Source organism: Lissotriton vulgaris, chromosome 4_1 (genome assembly GCF_964263255.1).
Source record: "Lissotriton vulgaris chromosome 4_1, aLisVul1.2, whole genome shotgun sequence".
Taxonomy (NCBI): domain Eukaryota; kingdom Metazoa; phylum Chordata; class Amphibia; order Caudata; family Salamandridae; genus Lissotriton; species Lissotriton vulgaris.
Window position 1 is genome coordinate 922,982,962 of NC_141691.1, and position 19,240 is coordinate 923,002,201.

Sequence of the window (19,240 nt, forward strand, 5' to 3'; positions counted from 1 at the left end):
TTTGGACTGTACCAAAAACGATTCCAAATGTCAATTGGACCGTGCCTCATGTTGAATAACCACTTTTTAAACCCTCACAGTGACCAAAATTGCCATTTTTACAGAGTTTTGCATACTCAGAAGCTTAAATTTTGACCAATTTCAGGCACAGGAATGACTTTAAACACATTTATTTTTGTTGAAAAAGTAATATTTCACATCTAACAGTAATTTACAGGCAAAAGATTACATTTTAAAATTCCATCGAAATTGACCATTTTGGGAACGTTCGACAGCTCCGCGGACATCGTTTTTCGTCCGAAAATTTATTTTTTGGACTGTACCAAAAATGATTCAAAATGTCAATTGGATCGTGCCTCATGTTGAATAACCACTTTTTAAACCCTCACAGTGCCCAAAATTGCCATTTTTACAGAGTTTTGCTTACGCAGAAGCTTCATTTTGACCAAGTAGAGGCACAGAAATGACTTTAAACACATTTTTTTTAGTTGAAAAAGTAATAATTTACATCCAACAGTAATTTACAGCCAAAAGAATACATGTTAAAATTTCATCGAAATTGACCATTTTGGGAACTTTCGACAGCTCCGCGGTCATCGTTTTTCGTTCGAAAATTAATTTTTTGGACTGTACCAAAAATGATTCCAAATGTCAATTGGATCGTGCCTCATGTTGAATAACCACTTTTTAAACCCTCGCAGTGCCCAAAATGGCCATTTTTACAGAGGTTTGCTTACTCAGAAGCTTCAATTTTGACCAATTTCAGGCACAGAAATGACTTTAAATACATTTATTTTAGTTGAAAAATTAATAATTCACATCCAACAGTAATTTACAGCCAAAAGATTAAATGTTAAAATTTCATCGAAATTGACCATTTTGGGAACGTTCGACAGCTCCGCGGTCATCCTTTTTCGTCCGAAAATTTATTTTTTGGACTGTACCAAAAATGATTCCAAATGTCAATTGGACCGTGCCTCATGTTGAATAACCACTTTTTAAACCCTCACAGTGACCAAAATTGCCATTTTTACAGAGTTTTGCACACTCAGAAGCTTCAATTTTGACCAATTTCAGGCACAGAAATGACTTTAAACACATTTATTTTAGTTGAAAAAGTAATAATTCACATCCAACAGTAATTTACAGGCAAAAGATTAAATGTTAAAATTTCATCGAATTTGACCATTTTGGGAACGTTCGACAGCTCCGCGGTCATCGTTTTTCGTCAGAAAATTGATTTTTTGGACTGTACCAAAAATGATTCAAAATGTCAATTGGATCGTACCTCATGTTGAATAACCACTTTTTAAACCCTCACAGTGACCAAAATTGCCATTTTTACAGAGTTTTGCATACTCAGAAGCTTCAATTTTGACCAATTTCAGGCACAGAAATGACTTTAAACACATTTATTTTAGTTGAAAAAGTAATATTTCACATCTAACAGTAATTTACAGGCAAACGATTAAATGTTAAAATTTCATCGAAATTGACCATTTTGGGAACGTTCGACAGCTCCGCGGTCATCGTTTTTCGTCAGAAAATTGATTTTTTGGACTGTACCAAAAATGATTCAAAATGTCAATTGGATTGTGCCTCATGTTGAATAACCACTTTTTAAACCCTCACAGTGACCAAAATTGCCATTTTTACAGAGTTTTGCATACTCAGAAACTTCAATTTTGACCAATTTCAGGACCAGGAATGACTTTAAACACATTTATTTTAGTTGAAAAAGTAATAATTCACATCCAACAGTAATTTACAGCCAAAAGATTAAATGTTAAAATTTCATCGAAATTGACCATTTTGGGAACTTTCGAGAGCTCCGCGGTCATCGTTTTTCGTCTGAAAATTGATTTTTTGGACTGTACCAAAAATGATTCCAAATGTCAATTGGATCGTGCCTCATGTTGAATAACCACTTTTTAAACCCTTGCAGTGCCCAAAATTGCCATTTTTACAGAGTTTTGCTTACTTAGAAGCTTCAATTTTGACCAATTTCAGGCACAGAAATGACTTTAAACACATTTATTTTAGTTGAAAAAGTAATATTTCACATCTAACAGTAAGTTACAGGCAAAAGATTAAATTTTAAAATTTCATCGAAATTGACCATTTTGGGAACGTTCAACAGCTCCGCGGTCAACGTTTTTCGTCCGAAAATTGATTTTTTGGACTGTACCAAAAACGATTCCAAATGTCAATTGGACCGTGCCTCATGTTGAATAACCACTTTTTAAACCCTCACAGTGACCAAAATTGCCATTTTTACAGAGTTTTGCATACTCAGAAGCTTAAATTTTGACCAATTTCAGGCACAGAAATGACTTTAAACACATTTATTTTAGTTGAAAAAGTAATATTTCACATCTAACAGTAATTTACAGGCAAAAGATTACATTTTAAAATTCCATCGAAATTGACCATTTTGGGAACGTTCGACAGCTCCGCGGACATCGTTTTTCGTCCGAAAATTTATTTTTTGGACTGTACCAAAAATGATTCAAAATGTCAATTGGATCGTGCCTCATGTTGAATAACCACTTTTTAAACCCTCACAGTGCCCAAAATTGCCATTTTTACAGAGTTTTGCTTACGCAGAAGCTTCACTTTTGACCAAGTACAGGCACAGAAATGACTTTAAACACATTTTTTTTAGTTGAAAAAGTAATAATTTACATCCAACAGTAATTTACAGCCAAAAGAATACATGTTAAAATTTCATCGAAATTGACCATTTTGGGAACTTTCGACAGCTCCGCGGTCATCGTTTTTCGTCCGAAAATTAATTTTTTGGACTGTACCAAAAATGATTCCAAATGTCAATTGGATCGTGCCTCATGTTGAATAACCACTTTTTAAACCCTCGCAGTGCCCAAAATGGCCATTTTTACAGAGGTTTGCTTACTCAGAAGCTTCAATTTTGACCAATTTCAGGCACAGAAATGACTTTAAATACATTTATTTTAGTTGAAAAATTAATAATTCACATCCAACAGTAATTTACAGCCAAAAGATTAAATGTTAAAATTTCATCGAAATTGACCATTTTGGGAACGTTCGACAGCTCCGCGGTCATCCTTTTTCGTCCGAAAATTGATTTTTTGGACTGTACCAAAAATGATTCCAAATGTCAATTGGACCGTGCCTCATGTTGAATAACCACTTTTTAAACCCTCACAGTGACCAAAATTGCCATTTTTACAGAGTTTTGCATACTCAGAAGCTTCAATTTTGACCAATTTCAGGCACAGAAATGACTTTAAACACATTTATTTTAGTTGAAAAAGTAATAATTCACATCCAACAGTAATTTACAGGCAAAAGATTAAATGTTAAAATTTCATCGAATTTGACCATTTTGGGAACGTTCGACAGCTCCGCGGTCATCGTTTTTCGTCCGAAAATTGATTTTTTGGACTGTACCAAAAATGATTCCAAATGTCAATTGGATCGTGCCTCATGTTGAATAACCACTTTTTAAAACCTCACAGTGCCCAACATTGCCATTTTTACAGAGTTTTGCTTACTTAGATGCTTCAATTTTGACCAATTTCAGGCACAGAAATGACTTTAAACACATTTATTTTAGTTGAAAAAGTAATATTTCACATCTAACAGTAATTTACAGGCAAAAGATTAAATGTTAAAATTTTCTCGAAATTGACCATTTTGGGAACGTTCGACAGCTCCACGGTCATCGTTTTTCGTCAGAAAATTGATTTTTTGGACTGTACCAAAAATGATTCAAAATGTCAATTGGATCGTACCTCATGTTGAATACCCACTTTTTAAACCCTCACAGTGACCAAAATTGCCATTTTTACAGAGTTTTGCATACTCAGAAGCTTCAATTTTGACCAATTTCAGGCACAGAAATGACTTTAAACACATTTATTTTAGTTGAAAAAGTAATAATTCACATCCAACAGTAATTCACAGCCAAAAGATTAAATGATAAAATTTCATCGAAATTGACCATTTTGGGAACGTTCGACAGCTCCGCGGTCATCGTTTTTCGTCAGAAAATTGATTTTTTGGACTGTACCAAAAATGATTCAAAATGTCAATTGGATCGTACCTCATGTTGAATAACCACTTTTTAAACCCTCACAGTGACCAAAATTGCCATTTTTACAGAGTTTTGCATACTCAGAAGCATCAATTTTGACCAATTTCAGGCACAGAAATGACTTTAAACACTTTTATTTTAGTTGAAAAAGTAATATTTCACATCTAACAGTAATTTACAGGCAAAAGATTAAATGTTAAAATTTCATCGAAATTGACCATTTTGGGAACGTTCGACAGCTCCGCGGTCATCGTTTTTCGTCAGAAAATTGATTTTTTGGACTGTACCAAAAATGATTCAAAATGTCAATTGGATCGTACCTCATGTTGAATACCCACTTTTTAAACCCTCACAGTGACCAAAATTGCCATTTTTACAGAGTTTTGCATACTCAGAAACTTCAATTTTGACCAATTTCAGGACCAGGAATGACTTTAAACACATTTATTTTAGTTGAAAAAGTAATAATTCACATCCAACAGTAATTCACAGCCAAAAGATTAAATGATAAAATTTCATCGAAATTGACCATTTTGGGAACGTTCGACAGCTCCGCGGGCATCGTTTTTCGTCAGAAAATTGATTTTTTGGACTGTACCAAAAATGATTCCAAATGTCAATTGGATCGTGCCTCATGTTGAATAACCACTTTTTAAAACCTCACAGTGCCCAACATTGCCATTTTTACAGAGTTTTGCTTACTTAGATGCTTCAATTTTGACCAATTTCAGGCACAGAAATGACTTTAAACACATTTATTTTAGTTGAAAAAGTAATATTTCACATCTAACAGTAATTTACAGGCAAAAGATTAAATGTTAAAATTTCATCGAAATTGACCATTTTGGGAACGTTCGACAGCTCCGCGGTCATCGTTTTTCGTCAGAAAACTGATTTTTTGGACTGTAACAAAAATGATACTAAACTTCAATTGGATTGTGCCTCATGTTGAATAACCACTTTTTAAACCCTCACAGTGCCCAAAATTGCCATTTTTACAGAGTTTTGCTTACGCAGAAACTTCAATTTTGACCAATTTCAGGACCAGGAATGACTTTAAACACATTTATTTTAGTTGAAAAAGTAATAATTCACATCCAACAGTAATTTACAGCCAAAAGATTAAATGTTAAAATTTCATCGAAATTGACCATTTTGGGAACTTTCGAGAGCTCCGCGGTCATCGTTTTTCGTCTGAAAATTGATTTTTTGGACTGTACCAAAAATGATTCCAAATGTCAATTGGATCGTGCCTCATGTTGAATAACCACTTTTTAAACCCTTGCAGTGCCCAAAATTGCCATTTTTACAGAGTTTTGCTTACTTAGAAGCTTCAATTTTGACCAATTTCAGGCACAGAAATGACTTTAAACACATTTATTTTAGTTGAAAAAGTAATATTTCACATCTAACAGTAAGTTACAGGCAAAAGATTAAATTTTAAAATTTCATCGAAATTGACCATTTTGGGAACGTTCAACAGCTCCGCGGTCAACGTTTTTCGTCCGAAAATTGATTTTTTGGACTGTACCAAAAACGATTCCAAATGTCAATTGGACCGTGCCTCATGTTGAATAACCACTTTTTAAACCCTCACAGTGACCAAAATTGCCATTTTTACAGAGTTTTGCATACTCAGAAGCTTAAATTTTGACCAATTTCAGGCACAGAAATGACTTTAAACACATTTATTTTAGTTGAAAAAGTAATATTTCACATCTAACAGTAATTTACAGGCAAAAGATTACATTTTAAAATTCCATCGAAATTGACCATTTTGGGAACGTTCGACAGCTCCGCGGACATCGTTTTTCGTCCGAAAATTTATTTTTTGGACTGTACCAAAAATGATTCAAAATGTCAATTGGATCGTGCCTCATGTTGAATAACCACTTTTTAAACCCTCGCAGTGCCCAAAATGGCCATTTTTACAGAGGTTTGCTTACTCAGAAGCTTCAATTTTGACCAATTTCAGGCACAGAAATGACTTTAAATACATTTATTTTAGTTGAAAAATTAATAATTCACATCCAACAGTAATTTACAGCCAAAAGATTAAATGTTAAAATTTCATCGAAATTGACCATTTTGGGAACGTTCGACAGCTCCGCGGTCATCCTTTTTCGTCCGAAAATTGATTTTTTGGACTGTACCAAAAATGATTCCAAATGTCAATTGGACCGTGCCTCATGTTGAATAACCACTTTTTAAACCCTCACAGTGACCAAAATTGCCATTTTTACAGAGTTTTGCATACTCAGAAGCTTCAATTTTGACCAATTTCAGGCACAGAAATGACTTTAAACACATTTATTTTAGTTGAAAAAGTAATAATTCACATCCAACAGTAATTTACAGGCAAAAGATTAAATGTTAAAATTTCATCGAATTTGACCATTTTGGGAACGTTCGACAGCTCCGCGGTCATCGTTTTTCGTCCGAAAATTGATTTTTTGGACTGTACCAAAAATGATTCCAAATGTCAATTGGATCGTGCCTCATGTTGAATAACCACTTTTTAAAACCTCACAGTGCCCAACATTGCCATTTTTACAGAGTTTTGCTTACTTAGATGCTTCAATTTTGACCAATTTCAGGCACAGAAATGACTTTAAACACATTTATTTTAGTTGAAAAAGTAATATTTCACATCTAACAGTAATTTACAGGCAAAAGATTAAATGTTAAAATTTTCTCGAAATTGACTATTTTGGGAACGTTCGACAGCTCCGCGGTCATCATTTTTCGTCAGAAAATTGATTTTTTGGACTGTACCAAAAATGATTCAAAATGTCAATTGGATCGTACCTCATGTTGAATACCCACTTTTTAAACCCTCACAGTGACCAAAATTGCCATTTTTACAGAGTTTTGCATACTCAGAAGCTTCAATTTTGACCAATTTCAGGCACAGAAATGACTTTAAACACATTTATTTTAGTTGAAAAAGTAATAATTCACATCCAACAGTAATTCACAGCCAAAAGATTAAATGATAAAATTTCATCGAAATTGACCATTTTGGGAACGTTCGACAGCTCCGCGGTCATCGTTTTTCGTCAGAAAATTGATTTTTTGGACTGTACCAAAAATGATTCAAAATGTCAATTGGATCGTACCTCATGTTGAATAACCACTTTTTAAACCCTCACAGTGACCAAAATTGCCATTTTTACAGAGTTTTGCATACTCAGAAGCATCAATTTTGACCAATTTCAGGCACAGAAATGACTTTAAACACTTTTATTTTAGTTGAAAAAGTAATATTTCACATCTAACAGTAATTTACAGGCAAAAGATTAAATGTTAAAATTTCATCGAAATTGACCATTTTGGGAACGTTCGACAGCTCCGCGGTCATCGTTTTTCGTCAGAAAATTGATTTTTTGGACTGTACCAAAAATGATTCAAAATGTCAATTGGATCGTACCTCATGTTGAATACCCACTTTTTAAACCCTCACAGTGACCAAAATTGCCATTTTTACAGAGTTTTGCATACTCAGAAACTTCAATTTTGACCAATTTCAGGACCAGGAATGACTTTAAACACATTTATTTTAGTTGAAAAAGTAATAATTCACATCCAACAGTAATTCACAGCCAAAAGATTAAATGATAAAATTTCATCGAAATTGACCATTTTGGGAACGTTCGACAGCTCCGCGGGCATCGTTTTTCGTCAGAAAATTGATTTTTTGGACTGTACCAAAAATGATTCCAAATGTCAATTGGATCGTGCCTCATGTTGAATAACCACTTTTTAAAACCTCACAGTGCCCAACATTGCCATTTTTACAGAGTTTTGCTTACTTAGATGCTTCAATTTTGACCAATTTCAGGCACAGAAATGACTTTAAACACATTTATTTTAGTTGAAAAAGTAATATTTCACATCTAACAGTAATTTACAGGCAAAAGATTAAATGTTAAAATTTCATCGAAATTGACCATTTTGGGAACGTTCGACAGCTCCGCGGTCATCGTTTTTCGTCAGAAAACTGATTTTTTGGACTGTAACAAAAATGATACTAAACTTCAATTGGATTGTGCCTCATGTTGAATAACCACTTTTTAAACCCTCACAGTGCCCAAAATTGCCATTTTTACAGAGTTTTGCTTACGCAGAGCTTCACTTTTGACCAATTACAGGCACAGAAATGACTTTAAACACATTTTTTTTAGTTGAAAAAGTAATAATTCACATCCAACAGTAATTTACAGCCAAAAGAATAAATGTTAAAATTTCATCGAAATTGACCATTTTGGGAACTTTCGACAGCTCCGCGGTCATCGTTTTTCGTCCGAAAATTAATTTTTTGGAAGGTACCAAAAATGATTCCAAATGTCAATTGGATCGTGCCTCATGTTGAATAACCACTTTTTAAACCCTCGCAGTGCCCAAAATGGCCATTTTTACAGAGTTTTGCTTACTCAGAAGCTTCAATTTTGACCAATTTCAGGCACAGAAATGACTTTAAACACATTTATTTTAGTTGAAAAAGTAATAATTCAAATCCAACAGTAATTCACAGCCAAAAGATTAAATGATAAAATGTCATCGAAATTGACCATTTTGGGAACGTTCGACAGCTCCGCGGGCATCGTTTTTCGTCAGAAAATTGATTTTTTGGACTGTACCAAAAATGATTCCAAATGTCAATTGGATCGTGCCTCATGTTGAATAACCACTTTTTAAACCCTCGCAGTGCCCAAAATTGCCATTTTTACAGAGTTTTGCTTACTTAGAAGCTTTAATTTTGACCAATTTCAGGCACAGAAATGACTTTAAACACATTTATTTTAGTTGAAAATGTAATAATTCACATCCAACAGTAATTTACAGCCAAAAGATTAAATGTAAAAATTTCATCAAAATTGACCATTTTGGCAACGTTCGACAGCTCCGCGGTCATCGTTTTTCGTCCGAAAATTGATTTTTTGGACTGTACCAAAAATGATTCCAAATGTCAATTGGACTGTGCCTCATGTTGAATAACCACTTTTTAAACCCTCACAGTGACCAAAATTGCCATTTTTACAGAGTTTTGCATACTCAGAAGCTTCAATTTTGACCAATTTCAGGCACAGAAATGACTTTAAACACTTTTATTTTAGTTGAAAAAGTAATATTTCACATCTAACAGTAATTTACAGGCAAAAGATTAAATGTTAAAATTTCATCGAAATTGACCATTTTGGGAACGTTCGACAGCTCCGCGGTCATCGTTTTTCGTCAGAAAATTGATTTTTTGGACTGTACCAAAAATGATTCAAAATGTCAATTGGATCGTACCTCATGTTGAATACCCACTTTTTAAACCCTCACAGTGACCAAAATTGCCATTTTTACAGAGTTTTGCATACTCAGAAGCTTCAATTTTGACCAATTTCAGGCACAGAAATGACTTTAAACACATTTATTTTAGTTGAAAAAGTAATAATTCACATCCAACAGTAATTCACAGCCAAAAGATTAAATGATAAAATTTCATCGAAATTGACCATTTTGGGAACGTTCGACAGCTCCGCGGTCATCGTTTTTCGTCAGAAAATTGATTTTTTGGAATGTACCAAAAATGATTCCAAATGTCAATTGGATCGTGCCTCTTGTTGAATAACCACTTTTTAAAACCTCACAGTGCCCAAAATTGCCATTTTTATAGAGTTTTGCTTACTTAGAAGCTTCAATCTTGACCAATTTCAGGCACAGAAATGACTTTAAACACATTTATTTTAGTTGAAAAAGTAATATTTCACATCTAACAGTAATTTACAGGCAAAAGATTAAATTTTAAAATTTCATCGAAATTGACCATTTTGGGAACGTTCGACAGCTCCGCGGTCATCGTTTTTCGTCCGAAAATTGATTTTTTGGACTGTACCAAAAATGATTCGAAATGTCAATTAAACCGTGCCTCATGTTGAAGAACCACTTTTTAAACCCTCACAGTGACCAAAATTGCCATTTTTACAGAGTTTTGCATACTCAGAAGCTTCAATTTTGACCAATTTAAGGCACAGGAATGACTTTAAACACATTTATTTTAGTTGAAAAAGTAATATTTCACATCCAACAGTAATTTACAGCCAAAAGATTAAATGTTAAAATTTCATCAAAATTGACCATTTTGGGAACTTTTGACAGCTCCGCGGTCATCGTATTTTTTGTCTGAAAATTGATTTTTTGGATTGTACCAAAAATGATTCCAAATGTCAATTGGATCGTGCCTCATGTTGAATAACCACTTTTTAAACCCTCGCAGTGCCCAAAATTGCCATTTTTACAGAGTTTTGCTCACTTAGAAGCTTTAATTTTGACCAATTTCAGGCACAGAAATGACTTTAAACACATTTATTTTAGTTGAAAAAGTAATAATTCACATCCAACAGTAATTTACAGCCAAAAGATTAAATGTTAAAATTTCATCAAAATTGACCATTTTGGGAACGTTCGACAGCTCCGCGGTCATCGTTTTTCGTCCGAAAATTGATTTTTTGGACTGTACCAAAAATGATTCCAAATGTCAATTGGACCGTGCCTCATGTTGAATAACCACTTTTTAAACCCTCACAGTGACCAAAATTGCCATTTTTACAGAGTTTTGCTTACTCAGAAGCTTCAATTTTGACCAATTTCAGGCACAGAAATGACTTTAAACAAATTTTTTTTAGTTGAAAAAGTAATAATTCACATCCAACAGTAATTTACAGCCAAAAGATTAAATGTTAAAATTTCATCGAAATTGACCATTTTGGGAACTTTCACAGCTCCGCGGTCATCGTTTTTCGTCTGAAAATTTATTTTTTGGACTGTACCAAAAATGATTCCAAATGTCAATTGGATCGTGCCTCATGTTGAATAACCACTTTTTAAACCCTCGCAGTGCCCAGAATTGCCATTTTTACAGAGTTTTGCTTACTTAGAAGCTTTAATTTTGACCAATTTCAGGCACAGAAATGACTTTAAACACATTTATTTTAGTTGAAAAAGTAATAATTCACATCCAACAGTAATTTACAGCCAAAAGATTAAATGTTAAAATTTCATCAAAATTGACCATTTTGGGAACGTTCGACAGCTCCGCGGTCATCGTTTTTCGTCCGAAAATTGATTTTTTGGACTGTACCAAAAATGATTCCAAATGTCAATTGGACTGTGCCTCATGTTGAATAACCACTTTTTAAACCCTCACAGTGACCAAAATTGCCATTTTTACAGAGTTTTGCATACTCAGAAGCTTCAATTTTGACCAATTTCAGGCACAGAAATGACTTTAAACACATTTATTTTAGTTGAAAAAGTAATAATTCACATCCAACAGTAATTTACAGGCAAAAGATTAAATGTTAAAATTTCATCGAATTTGACCATTTTGGGAACGTTCGACAGCTCCGCGGTCATCGTTTTTCGTCAGAAAATTGATTTTTTGGACTGTACCAAAAATGATTCAAAATGTCAATTGGATCGTACCTCATGTTGAATAACCACTTTTTAAACCCTCACAGTGACCAAAATTGCCATTTTTACAGAGTTTTGCATACTCAGAAGCTTCAATTTTGACCAATTTCAGGCACAGAAATGACTTTAAACACATTTATTTTAGTTGAAAAAGTAATAATTCACATCCAACAGTAATTTACAGGCAAAAGATTAAATGTTAAAATTTCATCGAATTTGACCATTTTGGGAACGTTCGACAGCTCCGCGGTCATCGTTTTTTGTCAGAAAATTGATTTTTTGGACTGTACCAAAAATGATTCAAAATGTCAATTGGATCGTACCTCATGTTGAATAACCACTTTTTAAACCCTCACAGTGACCAAAATTGCCATTTTTACAGAGTTTTGCATACTCAGAAGCTTCAATTTTGACCAATTTCAGGCACAGAAATGACTTTAAACACATTTATTTTAGTTGAAAAAGTAATATTTCACATCTAACAGTAATTTACAGGTAAAAGATTAAATGTTAAAATTTCATCGAAATTGACCATTTTGGGAACGTTCGACAGCTCCGCGGTCATCGTTTTTCGTCAGAAAATTGATTTTTTGGACTGTAACAAAAATGATTCTAAACTTCAATTGGATTGTGCCTCATGTTGAATAACCACTTTTTAAACCCTCACAGTGCCCAAAATTGCCATTTTTACAGAGTTTTGCTTACGCAGAAGCTTCACTTTTGACCAATTACAGGCACAGAAATGACTTTAAACACATTTTTTTTGTTGAAAAAGTAATAATTCACATCCAACAGTAATTTACAGCCAAAAGAATAAATGTTAAAATTTCATCGAAATTGACCATTTTGGGAACTTTCGACAGCTCCGCGGTCATCGTTTTTCGTCCGAAAATTAATTTTTTGGAAGGTACCAAAAATGATTCCAAATGTCAATTGGATCGTGCCTCATGTTGAATAACCACTTTTTAAACCCTCGCAGTGCCCAAAATGGCCATTTTTACAGAGTTTTGCTTACTCAGAAGCTTCAATTTTGACCAATTTCAGGCACAGAAATGACTTTAAACACATTTATTTTAGTTGAAAAAGTAATAATTCACATCCAACAGTAATTCACAGCCAAAAGATTAAATGATAAAATTTCATCGAAATTGACCATTTTGGGAACGTTCGACAGCTCCGCGGGCATCGTTTTTCGTCAGAAAATAGATTTTTTGGACTGTACCAAAAATGATTCCAAATGTCAATTGGATCGTGCCTCATGTTGAATAACCACTTTTTAAAACCTCACAGTGCCCAAAATTGCCATTTTTACAGAGTTTTGCTTACTTAGATGCTTCAATTTTGACCAATTTCAGGCACAGAAATGACTTTAAACACATTTATTTTAGTTGAAAAAGTAATATTTCACATCTAACAGTAATTTACAGGCAAAAGATTAAATGTTAAAATTTCATCGAAATTGACCATTTTGGGAACGTTCGACAGCTCCGCGGTCATCGTTTTTCGTCAGAAAATTGATTTTTTGGACTGTACCAAAAATGATTCAAAATGTCAATTGGATTGTGCCTCATGTTGAATAACCACTTTTTAAACCCTCACAGTGACCAAAATTGCCATTTTTACAGAGTTTTGCATACTCAGAAACTTCAATTTTGACCAATTTCAGGACCAGGAATGACTTTAAACACATTTATTTTAGTTGAAAAAGTAATAATTCACATCCAACAGTAATTTACAGCCAAAAGATTAAATGTTAAAATTTCATCGAAATTGACCATTTTGGGAACTTTCGAGAGCTCAGCGGTCATCGTTTTTCGTCTGAAAATTGATTTTTTGGACTGTACCAAAAATGATTCCAAATGTCGATTGGATCGTGCCTCGTGTTGAATAACCACTTTTTAAACCCTTGCAGTGCCCAAAATTGCCATTTTTACAGAGTTTTGCTTACTTAGAAGCTTCAATTTTGACCAATTTCAGGCACAGAAATGACTTTAAACACATTTATTTTAGTTGAAAAAGTAATATTTCACATCTAACAGTAATTTACAGGCAAAAGATTAAATTTTAAAATTTCATCGAAATTGACCATTTTGGGAACGTTCAACAGCTCCGCGGTCAACGTTTTTCGTCCGAAAATTGATTTTTTGGACTGTACCAAAAACGATTCCAAATGTCAATTGGACCGTGCCTCATGTTGAATAACCACTTTTTAAACCCTCACAGTGACCAAAATTGCCATTTTTACAGAGTTTTGCATACTCAGAAGCTTAAATTTTGACCAATTTCAGGCACAGGAATGACTTTAAACACATTTATTTTTGTTGAAAAAGTAATATTTCACATCTAACAGTAATTTACAGGCAAAAGATTACATTTTAAAATTCCATAGAAATTGACCATTTTGGGAACGTTCGACAGCTCCGCGGACATCGTTTTTCGTCCGAAAATTTATTTTTTGGACTGTACCAAAAATGATTCAAAATGTCAATTGGATCGTGCCTCATGTTGAATAACCACTTTTTAAACCCTCACAGTGCCCAAAATTGCCATTTTTACAGAGTTTTGCTTACGCAAAAGCTTCATTTTGACCAAGTAGAGGCACAGAAATGACTTTAAACACATTTTTTTTAGTTGAAAAAGTAATAATTTACATCCAACAGTAATTTACAGCCAAAAGAATACATGTTAAAATTTCATCGAAATTGACCATTTTGGGAACTTTCGACAGCTCCGCGGTCATCGTTTTTCGTCCGAAAATTAATTTTTTGGACTGTACCAAAAATGATTCCAAATGTCAATTGGATCGTGCCTCATGTTGAATAACCACTTTTTAAACCCTCGCAGTGCCCAAAATGGCCATTTTTACAGAGGTTTGCTTACTCAGAAGCTTCAATTTTGACCAATTTCAGGCACAGAAATGACTTTAAATACATTTATTTTAGTTGAAAAATTAATAATTCACATCCAACAGTAATTTACAGCCAAAAGATTAAATGTTAAAATTTCATCGAAATTGACCATTTTGGGAACGTTCGACAGCTCCGCGGTCATCCTTTTTCGTCCGAAAATTTATTTTTTGGACTGTACCAAAAATGATTCCAAATGTCAATTGGACCGTGCCTCATGTTGAATAACCACTTTTTAAACCCTCACAGTGACCAAAATTGCCATTTTTACAGAGTTTTGCATACTCAGAAGCTTCAATTTTGACCAATTTCAGGCACAGAAATGACTTTAAACACATTTATTTTAGTTGAAAAAGTAATAATTCACATCCAACAGTAATTTACAGGCAAAAGATTAAATGTTAAAATTTCATCGAATTTGACCATTTTGGGAACGTTCGACAGCTCCGCGGTCATCGTTTTTCGTCAGAAAATTGATTTTTTGGACTGTACCAAAAATGATTCAAAATGTCAATTGGATCGTACCTCATGTTGAATAACCACTTTTTAAACCCTCACAGTGACCAAAATTGCCATTTTTACAGAGTTTTGCATACTCAGAAGCTTCAATTTTGACCAATTTCAGGCACAGAAATGACTTTAAACACATTTATTTTAGTTGAAAAAGTAATATTTCACATCTAACAGTAATTTACAGGCAAACGATTAAATGTTAAAATTTCATCGAAATTGACCATTTTGGGAACGTTCGACAGCTCCGCGGTCATCGTTTTTCGTCAGAAAATTGATTTTTTGGACTGTACCAAAAATGATTCAAAATGTCAATTGGATTGTGCCTCATGTTGAATAACCACTTTTTAAACCCTCACAGTGACCAAAATTGCCATTTTTACAGAGTTTTGCATACTCAGAAACTTCAATTTTGACCAATTTCAGGACCAGGAATGACTTTAAACACATTTATTTTAGTTGAAAAAGTAATAATTCACATCCAACAGTAATTTACAGCCAAAAGATTAAATGTTAAAATTTCATCGAAATTGACCATTTTGGGAACTTTCGAGAGCTCCGCGGTCATCGTTTTTCGTCAGAAAATTGATTTTTTGGACTGTACCAAAAATGATTCCAAATGTCAATTGGATTGTGCCTCATGTTGAATAACCACTTTTTAAACCCTTGCAGTGCCCAAAATTGCCATTTTTACAGAGTTTTGCTTACTTAGAAGCTTCAATTTTGACCAATTTCAGGCACAGAAATGACTTTAAACACATTTATTTTAGTTGAAAAAGTAATATTTCACATCTAACAGTAAGTTACAGGCAAAAGATTAAATTTTAAAATTTCATCGAAATTGACCATTTTGGGAACGTTCAACAGCTCCGCGGTCAACGTTTTTCGTCCGAAAATTGATTTTTTGGACTGTACCAAAAACGATTCCAAATGTCAATTGGACCGTGCCTCATGTTGAATAACCACTTTTTAAACCCTCACAGTGACCAAAATTGCCATTTTTACAGAGTTTTGCCTACTCAGAAGCTTAAATTTTGACCAATTTCAGGCACAGAAATGACTTTAAACACATTTATTTTAGTTGAAAAAGTAATATTTCACATCTAACAGTAATTTACAGGCAAAAGATTACATTTTAAAATTCCATCGAAATTGACCATTTTGGGAACGTTCGACAGCTCCGCGGACATCGTTTTTCGTCCGAAAATTTATTTTTTGGACTGTACCAAAAATGATTCAAAATGTCAATTGGATCGTGCCTCATGTTGAATAACCACTTTTTAAACCCTCACAGTGCCCAAAATTGCCATTTTTACAGAGTTTTGCTTACGCAGAAGCTTCACTTTTGACCAAGTACAGGCACAGAAATGACTTTAAACACATTTTTTTTAGTTGAAAAAGTAATAATTTACATCCAACAGTAATTTACAGCCAAAAGAATACATGTTAAAATTTCATCGAAATTGACCATTTTGGGAACTTTCGACAGCTCCGCGGTCATCGTTTTTCGTCCGAAAATTAATTTTTTGGACTGTAGCAAAAATGATTCCAAATGTCAATTGGATCGTGCCTCATGTTGAATAACCACTTTTTAAACCCTCGCAGTGCCCAAAATGGCCATTTTTACAGAGTTTTGCTTACTCAGAAGCTTCAATTTTGACCAATTTCAGGCACAGAAATGACTTTAAACACATTTATTTTAGTTGAAAAAGTAATAATTCACATCCAACAGTAATTTACATCCAAAAGATTAAATGTTAAAATTTCATCGAAATTGACCATTTTGGGAACGTTCGACAGCTCCGCGGTCATCGTTTTTCGTCCGAATATTGATTTTTTGGACTGTACCAAAAATGATTCCAAATGTCAATTGGATCGTGCCTCATGTTGAATAACCACTTTTTAAAACCTCACAGTGCCCAACATTGCCATTTTTACAGAGTTTTGCTTACTTAGATGCTTCAATTTTGACCAATTTCAGGCACAGAAATGACTTTAAACACATTTATTTTAGTTGAAAAAGTAATATTTCACATCTAACAGTAATTTACAGGCAAAAGATTAAATGTTAAAATTTTCTCGAAATTGACCATTTTGGGAACGTTCGACAGCTCCGCGGTCATCGTTTTTCGTCAGAAAATTGATTTTTTGGACTGTACCAAAAATGATTCAAAATGTCAATTGGATCGTACCTCATGTTGAATACCCACTTTTTAAACCCTCACAGTGACCAAAATTGCCATTTTTACAGAGTTTTGCATACTCAGAAGCTTCAATTTTGACCAATTTCAGGCACAGAAATGACTTTAAACACATTTATTTTAGTTGAAAAAGTAATAATTCACATCCAACAGTAATTCACAGCCAAAAGATTAAATGATAAAATTTCATCGAAATTGACCATTTTGGGAACGTTCGACAGCTCCGCGGTCATCGTTTTTCGTCAGAAAATTGATTTTTTGGACTGTACCAAAAATGATTCAAAATGTCAATTGGATCGTACCTCATGTTGAATAACCACTTTTTAAACCCTCACAGTGACCAAAATTGCCATTTTTACAGAGTTTTGCATACTCAGAAGCTTCAATTTTGACCAATTTCAGGCACAGAAATGACTTTAAACACATTTATTTTAGTTGAAAAAGTAATAATTCACATCCAACAGTAATTTACAGGCAAAAGATTAAATGTTAAAATTTCATCGAATTTGACCATTTTGGGAACGTTCGACAGCTCCGCGGTCATCGTTTTTCGTCAGAAAATTGATTTTTTGGACTGTAACAAAAATGATTCTAAACTTCAATTGGATTGTGCCTCATGTTGAATAACCACTTTTTAAACCCTCACAGTGCCCAAAATTGCCATTTTTACAGAGTTTTGCTTATGCAGAAGCTTCACTTTTGACCAATTACAGGCACAGAAATGACTTTAAACACATTTTTTTTGTTGAAAAAGTAATAATTCACATCCAACAGTAATTTACAGCCAAAAGAATAAATGTTAAAATTTCATCGAAATTGACCATTTTGGGAACTTTCGACAGCTCCGCGGTCATCGTTTTTCGTCCGAAAATTAATTTTTTGGAAGGTACCAAAAATGATTCCAAATGTCAATTGGATCGTGCCTCATGTTGAATAACCACTTTTTAAACCCTCGCAGTGCCCAAAATGGCCATTTTTACAGAGTTTTGCTTACTCAGAAGCTTCAATTTTGACCAATTTCAGGCACAGAAATGACTTTAAACACATTTATTTTAGTTGAAAAAGTAATAATTCACATCCAACAGTAATTCACAGCCAAAAGATTAAATGATAAAATTTCATCGAAATTGGCCATTTTGGGAACGTTCGACAGCTCCGCGGGCATCGTTTTTCGTCAGAAAATTGATTTTTTGGACTGTACCAAAAATGATTCCAAATGTCAATTGGATCGTGCCTCATGTTGAATAACCACTTTTTAAAACCTCACAGTGCCCAACATTGCCATTTTTACAGAGTTTTGCTTACTTAGATGCTTCAATTTTTACCAATTTCAGGCACAGAAATGACTTTAAACACATTTATTTTAGTTGAAAAAGTAATATTTCACATCTAACAGTAATTTACAGGCAAAAGATTAAATGTTAAAATTTCATCGAAATTGACCATTTTGGGAACGTTCGACAGCTTCGCGGTCATCGTTTTTCGTCAGAAAATTGATTTTTTGGACTGTACCAAAAATGATTCAAAATGTCAATTGGATTGTGCCTCATGTTGAATAACCACTTTTTAAACCCTCACAGTGACCAAAATTGCCATTTTTACAGAGTTTTGCATACTCAGAAACTTCAATTTTGACCAATTTCAGGACCAGGAATGACTTTAAACACATTTATTTTAGTTGAAAAAGTAATAATTCACATCCAACAGTAATTTACAGCCAAAAGATTAAATGTTAAAATTTCATCGAAATTGACCATTTTGGGAACTTTCGAGAGCTCCGCGGTCATCGTTTTTCGTCTGAAAATTGATTTTTTGGACTGTACCAAAAATGATTCCAAATGTCAATTGGATCGTGCCTCGTGTTGAATAACCACTTTTTAAAACCTTGCAGTGCCCAAAATTGCCATTTTTACAGAGTTTTGCTTACTTAAAAGCTTCAATTTTGACCAATTTCAGGCACAGAAATGACTTTAAACACATTTATTTTAGTTGAAAAAGTAATATTTCACATCTAACAGTAATTTACAGGCAAAAGATTACATTTTAAAATTTCATCGAAATTGACCATTTTGGGAACGTTCAAC